This window comes from Triturus cristatus, chromosome 8 (genome assembly GCF_964204655.1).
Source record: "Triturus cristatus chromosome 8, aTriCri1.1, whole genome shotgun sequence".
NCBI classification, from domain to species: domain Eukaryota; kingdom Metazoa; phylum Chordata; class Amphibia; order Caudata; family Salamandridae; genus Triturus; species Triturus cristatus.
The window spans coordinates 349123137-349136869 of record NC_140591.1 but is presented as its reverse complement, the minus strand read 5'-3'; positions in this window follow the sequence as shown (position 1 = coordinate 349136869).

Below are 13733 nucleotides of genomic sequence, written 5' to 3'. Positions count from 1 at the left end.
TTAATACTACTGGCTAAGCTCAGGCCGGCTGGATCAGGGTGCATGGCTCAAAGATGCTGTATTCTGTCGGGAAAAAGCTGACAACTATGTCCCCTGGACGTCTGGGGCCACTTAGAGACTAGCTGCTAGCCAAATGAAAAACATCTACGGCAGCGGCAGTTGGTGCTGATGTTTGAGATGCTCGGCACAGTGCTTGCTGCTGCTGCAGCCATTTAATTCGCTGATCGCAAAATTAGGGAAAACGCTTAAAGGACTTTGGTGTGATTGTTAGCGACGAGTTATCTTGAGAAATTGGAAATCCGCAGATCTCCACTTACGGCCCAACAATGCAATTGTGCTTGTATTTGTAGGATTCTGAGCGAATAATAAAATGCGGTTTGGCTGCAGTGAGGCTGTCGTGGGAGTCTCCAGTTGCCAGACAGGCTCGAACAAATGGTGGTCACTTCTTTGTTTCTCTAAGCCACTTGAAGTGGCGTTTCCATCCAGACGAAGAGCGTATGTAAAGAAAATATAAATCTATCAGTTGTTTAATCATCTCTGGCTAAGGCCACTCATAAAGTGATACGTAATGGAATGTGCAGCCAGCCCTGCCAAGTAAAACAGCACCAGAGTCTGTAAATGATGGGATTATAAAGATGGTTCCTGTAACTCAAACCAACTCCTTTTTCGTTCCCTCGTGTTTTTCTTTGAACGGTGGGTATTCTTCGGGATTCCGTTTCTCATGCGCTTTACTGAATTGCATTTTAACAATCGTTTGATTTCTAGACTTAAACCGGGGTTTCCTGGCTGATGATTTAGACCTGCTAGTGCTTTGGCGAATGTGTTCGATCTTCCATTAATATATTAAAAGAATGGATGCCCTTATTGGTACTTGCTATTTCCTGGCTTTCTGGATTTTTTACATACACCAAAGGTAGTGTTACGGTAGATGTTTAGCTTTTAGAAATATTAATTCTTATATGTCAGAGACGTCAGTGGTGTAACATTTGTCCTTTAGTGTTTTTTCTAAGAATCTCGTCTGCGCAGAGGCCCTACTCACCAACCCCAATAGGTGAGAGCCATGTACCATGCTCTGGTTTTGTAGAGCCGCAGGCATTGGTTGAAAACATGGCCACCAAATGTGTATCGCATTCTTACAGGCCACAGAAGGCCCGGGGAGCATTTTAGTTTCTGCTTAATATGCTCTCAGCAGTGGTCTAAGCCTCCAAAGGGGCCCGTGGAGAGACATACTTTATGCTAATTCAACTTGTCATTGGATTCTTTGACATTTAAAAGAAGTCCTAACTTTTCAAAAGTGCACTGTTTTTGTTTTGTTCATATTGATGACTCCCTTTCTCTCCTTTCCAGGTTCTGAGAGCTCTGGGGGAGGAGGAGTTCAGCCCTCTGAACAGGCCCTAAACGCTGACCCCAAGCTGCTGGGGCGGAATGACCAAGGGTCGTGGACAAGGAACACCCAAGCCGTATGCCTTGGTTTGACGGATACCGAACCTTCATTCATTTCCCGTGGTCACAGCAAATGTGCCACTACAGTCAACATTGACTGGTTGCTTCAGGCCTCTACCTATCACTAGATTTAGCAAACAATTTCTAGTTTCACAGCTGGATTTCTCAATGCCCAGGCAGCCCACTCAGATCGCCCTCTCCCACAGCATGATTATCTGAATTTTTATTCCTACTCTTTTAACCAAAACAGGTCTAAAAAAAAAAAAAAAAAAGCCTGATGCGTGGTATCTTCCGGTCTGCTATGAGTGTGAACATCTACATGCCTGATCATGTCCTGTGGGCACAGCTGCTTCTGCGTGGAATAATGTAGTGCTGAGGGGTCCACGCCTGCTGATCTCCCATCATTAAGTTGAGTCACTTACCATCTACCGCTGAACAGAATACATAGCATGCTGCTGATGGGGTGTGTGTTGTGTGAACACAGCTGCATCTCAAGGTACACTTGAATGTACTACGATGTGAACGCTCCATGCCCCATCCTGCCATTAGTGAAGTGAATAGACATGATGTCTGTAGTGTTCCCGTGGACACCAAGGACACGGACACAGAGTATAGGTGGTCAGCTTCGTTTATTCGATACTTCCTCATCCAGGGCTAACGGCTAACTGCCGTCCCTAGCCCTTTGCTCCTCCCTTTCCGCCCGCCCTGGTCCCCACTCAGGCCGGTCCTAGTGCCTGACCTGTCTTAGTCAGCGCACATCATTACATCTCCCCCCTCTGTAAATGAAGCAAAGTAAGAACAGTACAGTAACTGTCTCTTTAGAGTTCCTCAATGAGGCGGGTCGGTTTTGTGATGACCCGTCTGGGGCGTGACTGGAGTTCAGTATTTTCACACTCGTTCTCGTCAGCCAGTTCTATCAATGCCCGACTGGGTGTGGGCAGTGTCTCTGGTTCTTCCCTCTCCATCTTTGGTTCAGTCAGTAGTTCCTTAATGTTGGGTCCGCACTTTTTGAAGTACGCCACATTCCTGGTTAGTCTTTTTCCGTCAGTCTCTGCAGTGATCATGGTCCCCTTTTGTTGTATCACTTTCAGCGGAACCTCGTGGTACTTGCTGTCGGTCTTCCGGGGCTGCTCTTGTCGCGCAAGCACCCAGTCCCCTTCTTGTATGTGTGGGGACGCAGCACGTCGCCGTTCATCAGCATAGTCTTTCATCTTTTCTTTCTTTATTTTGTCTCTGGCCGCCAGCTCCTCATAGTCAGAATCAGGGTACTGTTCGTTCACTGCCCTAGTCATCATTGGTAGTCTGGTACGCACTGGGCGTCCCAGCATGAGAGTGGCAGGACATTTGCCTGTGGTGGAATGAGGCGTGTTTCGGTACGCTCGTAGTACCTCGTTGAGGGCCATTTGAATGCTCTTTCCAGTGAGTTCTGCTTGCTGAATCGTTTTCTTTATCGTGCCCATGAAGCGCTCAACCATTCCGTTGGCTTGAGGCCATAGTGGTGTGATCTTGCGATGCTTGAAATTGAGGTGTTGAGCAAAATCAGCAAAGTCATGGCTGTTAAATGGAGGCCCGTTATCTGACTTTACCACTAGAGGGATGCCCCATGCAGCGAAGACCTCCTCTAATATCGGTATGGCGCTCGACGCTTTCGTTGATGAACACAGGTGCGCTATGGGGAATCTGGAGTATTCGTCCATGATGACCAGGACGTATTGGTTCGATTTTATTGGCCCGAAGAAGTCTACAGCAATGTGTTGCCAAACACCCTCCGGTAGCGGAGACATTTGTAGTGGTGCAGGAGGGTCCGGACGGCTCACCAGTTGGCATTGCGGGCAGTCTTTTAGTGTTGTCTCTACCATCATGTCTAGTGTCGGAAACCATACTCTTTCACGGAGTGCTCTCTTTGTGGCTACTATGCCCCGGTGTCCTTCATGAGCCAAGTTGATGACTCCTTGTCTGAGTTGTCGTGGGATCACTATTCTGGTGTCTCGTAGGATGAGACCATTCGCCGCTATTGACAGTTCATCGTGGACATGTTTGAATGCCGTCATTTCTTGGTCGCTTAGTTCACTGCTGTGCTCGTGTCTCCAGCTGTTTGTTTGGATCCGACGTTTCACCTCTTGCAGGGTGGCATCTGCTTGCGTCGCTTCGCAAATGGCTTCTAGTGGGACAGCCGGAGGTCTCGCTTGGTCCACTACGAAGTGGATGTATTCGTCTGCGATTGATTGTTCTGATTTGCTGCATCTGATGGGGTGTCGGGACATGTAGTCGGCAGGGTCTGCAGCTTTTCCTGGCTTGTGGATGATAGTGTAGGTGTATTCTTGGAGCCGGAGGCCCCATCGCTCTATTCTTGGTGGCATTTTTGCCCGCGGGTTTCCGAAAATTGTTGTCAAAGCTTGATGGTCAGTCACTAGTGTAAAGTGTTTCCCAAAGATAAAGATGTGGAAGTGTTCACACGCCCAGACAACGGCCAGGCTTTCTTTTTCTGGCTGTGAGTAGGCTCTCTCTGTGTCTGTTAGACTTCTGCTGGCGTATGCTACTATGTGTCGCTGATCTTCTTCTCTCACATATTGTGCTAGGATAGCTCCTAGTCCTACGGGGCTGGCGTCCACTGTTATCTCTGTTTTCTTCTTTGCATTGAAGTAGGCTAGATTTTTCGCCGACTCTACAGCTCTTTTGATTTCTCTGAACGCCCCTTCACATTGGGCGGACCACTGAAAAGGTTGTCCTTGCTTGGTGAGCTCAATGTCTTGAATAAAAAAAAAGTATCTGCAAGTCGTAAGGGCTTTAAAAGAAAGATAAGTGACACCCAAAGGTTCTTGTACAAGCGGCAGCCATTAAATGTTTGCTGCCCACTAATCGGTCCATGCCACATTAATAAATTATAAATAGCATTTTTCCAAATATTTTATTTCAGTTTGCACACTTCAAATTAACGCCTCACAATTTTAACAGTTTTAATCGCAAGCATCTCCACTTCAAACAGAATACACTTTCCTGCAAAATGCTTTCTTGGATTAGCAGATGTTGGGATCTTGCAAAGAACAAACGCTGGATACACTCTGTCCACCCGGAAATTAAAAATGCATAAAATAAGAAAACAGAGAACAGATGATGCTGGCTCACAATGTAGGGGTTCATTGAGCTAACAGCTGGCTATCCAAAGTGATGTGCTCCAGTAACCCTAGCACGTCGTATTCAAGCCAGAGATGGCTACAAAAAGCAAAGAAGCACCGTGTTTAGAGCATGAACTCTCCCTCCACACAACGAAGAGGCTTGACAGTGTTCAGGGGACAGACAGGCTGTGTGATGGGCATCCGTTGTAAATGAAGGAGCTTGCAGTCACATTGAAGGTGCCAGCTGGTTTCATGCGCCCCGGTGGGACCCATTCGCTTTGATGTCGTAGAAAAAGATGCTCATTTTGGGACTGATTTCCATGAAAGGTTGTTTTCCAGGTAGTCTGGCAACGTTTAGTGGCTCACAACGAACGCGCACGTGTTTCATTGTCATTTCACACAAACCTGTGATTTGTAGTCATGTTCACTCTGAAAAAAAAAGAATATGCAGGAATAGTTGAGGAGTTTCCCCAGCAGACCGTCGTTCTAGGACTGTAGGATGCAATGGAAACCCCATAGGAAAGGGGCGAGCTGTAGTTGGGCCAAGGTGGGTCGTTTGGACATTTTCAGTGCTCTACAAGTCACGAGTGTGAACCTCGACAAGAGAAACTCATCTTTTTGGTGGCGGTAAAATGCCTAAACATATGTTTGTTAAAATTAGCCTCATTTATTTAGAATGCTTAAAAACAGCAGAAGTGATGTATAACACCAGAATTGGCAAGTAACAAACTATTTATTTCCAAGAAAACATCTTGTATGAATGTGCAGCATTTGCAAATTTAAAGATTCTAAAATGAGTAAAGTATAAAATCTAATAATTGGTAAATCCAATTGGTATGCCTTTAATGTGCTGTTGTGCTATTGCATGCCAGTGCCATTTATGCATGCCTGGGCTTGCACGTGTTATCGCATTAAAGCCGGATTTATTGGCATTACCAATGCTTATTGTCAAATGACTGTTGACAGCAAGTATTTTCGTTGCATGACAAGAGATAAGGATTGCGTCAATTGGCATTAAAAATGCAATGTTCCACAATAATGTACTCAATAATGCAGTAATGTTCTATTACTTACCGGTAATCTTCATTACTCCAGGTCCCGTTGTCCTCGTCCCATTCATTAACATATTGGAGATAACCATCTCCCGACAGAAAAAAAGAGCAGAGGCATGCTGGGTCCCTACTACTGCCCCTCCCACCGGGAGTACATAAGCAGTACTTACCCAGCATCCCGTCTGTACAACCAAGCCCAGACAGGAAGGCCGGCCACCCGGGAGGGAGGGAGGGGCGCATGAATGGGACGAGGACAACGGGACCTGGAGTAATGAAGATTACCGGTAAGTAATAGAACATTACCCCCTTATGTCCTCGTCCCATTCATTAACATATTGGAGAATACCAAAGCAGAAAACCCGGCCTTCCGCACCCACAAGCAACCCAGGAAACCACAACAAAAGCAGCAACCCAAGGGAGCACAGAGAAGGAGGAAAAGGGGAACCGCAGGAAACAACCGGCCCGGAACCCAGAACAGGACAGCAGGGCCAGAACAAGGACCGGAGACAACCCAGAAAAACAGAAGGCCAGAGCCCCAACAAGGAGGCCGCCAACCAGAGAAACCGGAGACAGGGCAACCGGAACCAAGACCCAAAGGACACGGCCAAGCAACCCACCGGACAAGGCCGCCCAGCCCAGAACCACCGGAAAGGCACACAGGACAAGCCAGCCACAAAGACACAGAGCAAACCGCGACAGCCCCAAAGAAGGCCAACAGAGCACAGGCACAAGCACTGAGACCAACAAGGAAGGAGGAAGCACAGGCCAGAAACCGGCCCACACCACCAAAACGAACGACCCGACCCCAGAGAGCCCAAAGCAGGTACCGAACAGGAGCAAGACCCCAACCGAACAGAAAGACAGGCAAGGGGAAAGAAAAACCAAAAACCCCATGAGGCCAAAAAACCCCACCGGGAAGGAGGCCACCAGCCAAAACAGGAAGGACACCAAACCCAGAACAGCAGGGAAAACGTGGCCAGCCCAAAGACCACAGGCCAGAGACGCCCCCCAGAAGGAACCAGCCGACAGCCGACGAGCAAGGAGAGGCCGACAAGACCGGAAACCAACAACGAACAAGCCCAACAAGGGCGGGGACAGAGCCACCGGCCACAACCCCCATAAAGCCCCCAACAAAGGGAGGGAGAACAGGGCATGAAGGAAGGCCAGAGCAACCGGGAACAACCAGCAGCCCCAAACCAGGAAACAACCAGGCAGGAACCCACCAAACCACAGAGGGCAGACAAAAACAGGCGCCCAGACGGCAGAGAACCGCATATCAACCCACACCCAGGCCAAGCACGCAGCAAGGCCAGGAGCAGCCGAAAAAAGAAATGGTCCCAGGGCGCCCAGCACCCAGACCAAAAGGCCACAAGACCCAACCCCAGCAACAAGGGAGAGGAGCCAAGAAAACAGCACAAACCAGGGCAACAAACGGCCAAAAGGAGCCAGGATGCCAGGACCAGAGCTCAGCAACCCGACGACACAGGAGGACCCGCAGGCCCAACCAAACACAGGAAGGAGCCCACACAGCGCCAAGGCCAAAGAAAAGGGAAGGGAGGAACAGAAAACCCCCAGCACACCACCACCGGACAACAAAAAAGGACGAAAAACAAAACAGAGGAAACCGCCAAAGCGGAAGCCGCAGAGAAGGCAGAGGGCCAAGCAGCAGGAAAACCCAAGACAACCCGCAGCCAGGAGGGAGGACCCCACATAGGCAAGAGCACCACAGAACTGCACCACAACCAGAAAGGGGCGGAAGGACACCCAAACAGACACACCACGGGAACAAAGCCCGGGGAAGCAAGGGAGAAGCGAGCCAGGACACCAGAACCAGGAAAGAACCAGGAACGCCCAGCAAAACACACCCCAGAGCAGGCCAAAGATGACAGCACAGCCACAAAGCCAAGGAGGCACAGCCCGAAGGCCACCCCGAAACAGCAGGAAGCAGGCAAACTGGGAGTCACAGGACCCCATACAGGCCCCAACACAGGCGAAACAAGCCCGGGAAATGAACCGAAGGCAAGAGAAGGCCCCGAAGGACCCACCAGGACGCGGCCACAACCGCACAGCGCCCCGCCAGGACACAAAAGAGAGCCCAGGCAAGGACACAGAGCCCAAAAACGCGACCAAACAGCCACACAAAACCCCACAGGAGCGGAAAAGCCTCAGCAGACACTCAACCAGGCACCCACCACGGGAACCAGAGGAGACCAGCACCACCCCGGCATCAAACGCACCAGAGCGCAGACGGACCAAGAAATCAACGGCACCCGGCAGAGACTTCGGGGGAACAGTGGAACAGAAGAGGGGAAACAGGCGCCACGCCAAGAACACGGCAGCAGCAAATGACAGCCAGGCCCAAACAGCAGCGGCACAAACCCCAGGGACCAAAAGGCGAACCGCCACCGGAAACACAACCCGGGTGGACACCAAGGAAAGGAAGAGCAGACGCCCAACCACACCAGACAGAAAACCAGGTGGGGCGGACAGGAAACCCGGAAACAAGCCAAAGGCAAGCACAGGGAGAGCCAGGGCAGGAGCAAACAAAAACAGAAGCAGCCAGACCCCAGAAGCAACCCCAGCACACAGAAGGCCCCGGGACAAACACCCAAAGCCCCAGGCCTGAGCAAAGGAGAACAGAACAGCCGCACGCACGGCAGCACGAGCCACCCAGGTGCAGGCAGAGGAGGCAGAGAGCCCCAGGCACGACACCAGAAAGCCACAAGAGGAACCAGGCGCAGTCCAAGGGAAGGGGGAACCTAGAGCCCCCATGCACCAAACCCCAACCAACCACGCAGAAGCCAGGAAGCGAAAGTGAACACCCAGAACCCACAGCGGAGCAGAGGCTACAACACAACAGCCAACCCGTAGCAGAGGGAAGGCCACCCAAAAAGGGGCGGACAGACAGACGGACCCAACACACCCAAGACAAGGCCACGACACCCGCACCCACGACACCCCGAAAAGCAGGGCAGCAGAGGGGCAGCAAGAAAAGTGGGGAAAACCCCAGGTAGGCCCAACAGGAACCCAGGGGAGCCAATAGGACTCCCCCGCAGCAGTCAGAGGCGCACCCCAACAGGCCACCGCTGAGGAAGCGAAAGGCGACCCCGACACAGGAGCAGCAGAGGAGAAGGCGCAAGCAAGCAGACAGGGAGACCCCAGCAACACAGGGAACCCCAGAAGCGAGCACAGACAGAGCCAGCAAAAAAAAAATAACAAAGGAACCAGCCACCACAGAGGCGACAGGAACCCACGCCAACCCGAGGCAGGCCACCAAACAGAAGAGCGAATGCCATCAGCCCAGAGAAGCAGCAAACAAACTCAACAGAGAGGAGAACCCCCCTAACAAGGCCCAAAACAAAACGCAAAAGCACGCGTGGCCAGGAGCAGGGGCACCACCCGAAGGCAGCAGCCCAAATGAAGAAGGCCCGCGGCGGAAACAGAAAACACCTACCACGCATACCACGGGAGGAGAACAGAGATGCGGAGCCAGAAGAGGTAGCGGCAGGCCACTAAACTCAAGCCACCAGACCGAGGTCTGCCAGCAACCAGTAAAAAACCGCGACCACCCCCCAGACCATACACCGCAGGTGGGGGCGGAGGCCAGAGCCCGGAGCAACCGGGCAGCACAGAGAAGCACAGCCCAAAACAATGGCACACCTGAACTGGGCAGAGCACGCCAGGAGCAGAGCGAGGGAGAGGAGCCTGCAGCATGCGAACCATAGGAGAGCAGCCCCGACAGGACGCACCCCAAGAGGTGCGGCGGAAGCAGAACACGCACCCACAGAAGCACAGCCACCAAGGCGCAACCGACCAGGGCAGCAGATGCCGGCGTTAAAAGGCAGAGAAAGCCGACGCCAGGCCCCAACCTGGAAAGCCAGCAAAAAAAACAGGCAGCCAAGTGGCAAGGCAGCAGCCAGAAGGAGCGCCCCACCGCCATAGGCACAAACCCCGGCAGTAGGAGAAGGACCCGGACACACAGCGGAGCCGGGCAGCCCAAGCAAAAAGCAAACCAGCAGCACAGCACCAGCACGCAGGGCAGCCGGGAGTTCTCCGACCGGGATGTAGCTCAGAGGCAGAGCGCATGCAACGCAACCATGAGGTCCCGGGTTCAAACCCCAGCATCCCCAGGAGCCTCCCGCAGCCCAATCCCAACAACCAGAAGGTATAGCGTGCAGCCCCCGCATAATACAAAAGCACTTAAAAGGTGTTTATACTGGTGCGCTTCTGTCAACACCAGAAGGTTGAAAGGATGAGCCCTCCATGATGAGATACGAACTCGTGACGTGTGTTGTGACGCACAAATCGAGCAAGGGTATATACTCAAGCAGCCAACCCATGTCTATAGGACCAGAGGCACAGAAAACACTATCGAGCTATAGCTCCCTGACAGATCCCCCGCCGGACAGGGACCTGCAACGTCGGGAGCCGCATATACAAACAGTCACCAACAGCGGGAAAAAGAAAATAACGGCCAACCACACAGGATGTTAATGTCAGCAGTTCGCAGAAGCAAAGAAACCGCTACGCGGGACTCACCCGGGAGGGAGGCCGGGCGCCACGCGTCACACCGCAAGGCCTCGCACCAACCCAAGGCGCACCACAGGAACCACACCATGGTCGGGCAGACAGCCAGGAGCAAACACAGCGTGTCTTCCTCACAGCCAGGATCCAGGAAGACGCGCTCCACGACCCGGAAGAGACCCGGAGGTCGGCGCACCAGCCGCAAAGGGCCGGCCACCCGAGTCCACAACCCAGGAAGAAACCAGCCTCCCAGCAAGCCCAGCAGGCCAGGAGGCAGGACAGCCAACAACCCGACCGAACAGCCAGGCAGCTGGACGGGGAGTACCAAGAGAGGGAAGCCACTCAAGCCCAGCAGGAGCAGCACCAGCAACCACAGCAAACTTCTGTCGACAGACAGAAAAAAAGAACAGACGGCACCTGGGTAAGTACTGCTTATGTACTCCCGGTGGGAGGGGCAGTAGTAGGGTCCCAGCATGCCTCTGCTCTCTTTTTCTGTCGGGAGATGGTTATCTCCAATATGTTAATGAATGGGACGAGGACATAAAGGACCTGGGGGTAATAAGTATTGGTGTGTGCTTCCAATCCATTTATGATATAAATCTATGTATTTGTTTAGCTGCTAGTAAAGTGTGGTGATTACCCAGAAGGGTGTCCTAGAGCTTGATTGGATGAGACAAAAACTGACATGATTCATTGTACTTTTGCAATGTAAAATAGTCTCTTAGGCATTGCACTGAAAGCATACCCCAGGAGGTGGAAGGCTACACCAAACTACCAGTAGCATTTGATGAGAGCTGTTTACCCTTCTGAAGCCACTGCATGTAAATGCCTGAAGAGCTGGCAGACAGCTGCACTCTGAAGTCAGATCTTAAAAAGGGGATTATTGGTAATAATTTTAGGACTGTTTCCAATTGCACTAATTCACCTCTAAAGTGGTATTGTGGCATGGATATCAATTAGAGGGACCTAAAGGTAATTGCACCTGGCACTGCCTTTGCTTTACCTGTATTCATGGGTCTTAAATAAGGCTCCCTGTTTTCAGTTTTTACTGATTTTTACAGATAAATACAGATAGAAAACCATTTATTTTCTTGTCTGCATTTATTTTTAAATGTGGATAAAAACGGAAATCGGATCCTTTTTGAGTGATTCTAAATACAATTTGCCATAACTGCTGGGCCAATAGCTGTGTGGATTGATAGGTATGGGGATTAAAAAAAGGAATTTTAGTAAAGAGGCTTAAACAACAGTAACTATGCACAAGGCTGATACTGAAATGTACATATTTTCATATAAGTGCATTGATTTATGTTCTGCGGGTGTTCATATCACTGAAACCTGGCAGGCATTCAAGCATGACTGAATATACATTGGTTAAATAAATTTGGACATATACCAGTTTCAGCTTTACTTTTTTCCCAAACCCATATTAAATATGGATAAATACAGATAAAGTTGACAAAAAATAAATATGGATAAATACAGATGCACATGACCAAAAAATAAATTAAAACCGGGAGCCCTAGTCATAAAGGAAAGAACAGCAACACCAGTTGAACAGGGCTGCAGTAGCATGTCAGTCCTCCAGTCCTCCCACACCCACACATAATCCCAAATTTGATACAAGACTCTTTTTGGATTTCTGATCTAGAAACAAGGACTCATTTTGTTTATTTTATACTAACTTAAATCTTTATTAGTTACTCTCCATTTTTGTTTTATTTTTTGTATTATTTTTTCACCTCGTCACTTAACATTTGAGTCAAAGTTTTGGTTCTTTATTTATTAACTGTATTGTTGTTTCTTTTTTTGTTACACACAGAACCTCACAGATTATCTTGAATTACTTCCAAAAGTAAACTAATAATTTTTTGCCTTAAAAAAAAAGTTTGCCTCCGTGCAAATTTCTGCATCAGATGTGTGGGGTGTCAGACACAACTCACCTGAAGATCGTGGCATGCCCCATTGCTAACCATTTTAAGCAGAAAAAAACTGTCCTAAAGAGGTACTGCAATGTGAGATCCTGATGACTCCTTTCCATGCAGTCATCTGGTGAGGGTCGAGGAGTGAGATCGGGAAATCATGTAGAATTAGAAAAATGATTGTTGTGTCAGCCAGAATAAATAAGAGAGCTCGTTCAACGTATTTTCTTTGTGCGTAATACTAACCTGACTATTTCCATGTAATCAAATTCTTCGGCCACTGCTGGAGATTCCATCAATAAACATTCCCCTCGGTTGTAATAAAAAAATTACATTTGCAGCATTGGCTGAATCCTACTGCTAAATTTACTGCCAAACACCACTGAGAACAATTATTCCTCCACTCATATAGTGAGACCAGGCGCGCAACGCCCATTGGCTCAAAGGGCTTCGGCCCGCCCCCCTCATTCCTCCCCCCGTCGTGTGTGCCATACCGGGCTGAGATAGCTTCCCGGGCACACACACAAGCACCCGAGTACTTCACAGGTCTTTAAAAGACCATTTACGAGTTGCCTTCCAGCAGATTACTAAAAATTGGAAAGACTTAACCAAATTATCCTATCAAGCTTGATGGTATGCTATTTGTTATAATCATAGATACAGCTTTTGTGTACCCTATTACCATGGCCACGAAACGTCTGTATTTAAGGCTACCTGTTACAACCTTCATCGAAGCTAGTGCTAGACGCTCCTCTTCTCTAACTCCTGCACAACAAGATGTTTCCAAACCTCCATGACTTTCTTTTATTGTAATTTTTACTTATAAAACTATCCCTCTCTTGCATTATAGTTTCTGTATTCTGTGATTTATTATTAATCCTCTTCTCTCTGACAGACCAGTTTTAATTGTATTTACATTTACCTTGTATTCAAAAGATGATTCATGTGACTGTGTACTGTTATTTTACTCTTTGTATTGTGATATGCATGTCTCTTAATAAACTTATTTCTGAACTTAAAAAAGACCATTTACGCGTTAACGAGGCTTTGTTGTTTCTCACCCCTTCTTAGAATCCCTGCATCTCCACTCTGCATAATGCTGGAAGAGTCAGCTCCCCCCCCCCCCGAAATTTTTAGTAGCTCCCCCCCCAAAAACAATTTGGCTCTAGTTGTGCCTCTGAGTGAGAAACAGAAACAGTATACCCACTGACCAGGGCGGATCCCAGTTCCAGCAGCTATTTGTCAGCGGGAAAGGTAAACATGCTGAATTTGTCATGTTACCAACACCTTGACACATTCAGCAGCGCATGTAGCTAGGCACCAAAGCTATGGAAAGAAAGAAAAGCGCACTTCTTGCTACCACTTCAGAAGCACTTAAGAGGAACCATTGGAGGCAGGTTTTTAGGTCTCGCCTGAGCCAGCGCATGCGCTGTCTCAGGCGAGACATTTTGTATACGGGATTTCAAAGTGCTACCAGCGCTGGCCTAACGCTTGCGTTCAATTCACAGACTAATAAAAAATAAAATCTTTACGTTGTTTTAAAGCAACAACGTGTTTTTATACTTCTAAATATAAATGGACACACAAATAAAAAGACAATAAAAACACCCATCTTTATGGCTTTCCGTTCCTGTTTCTAGATACTCAACTGGCAGAAATCTGCTAATGTTTTTAAA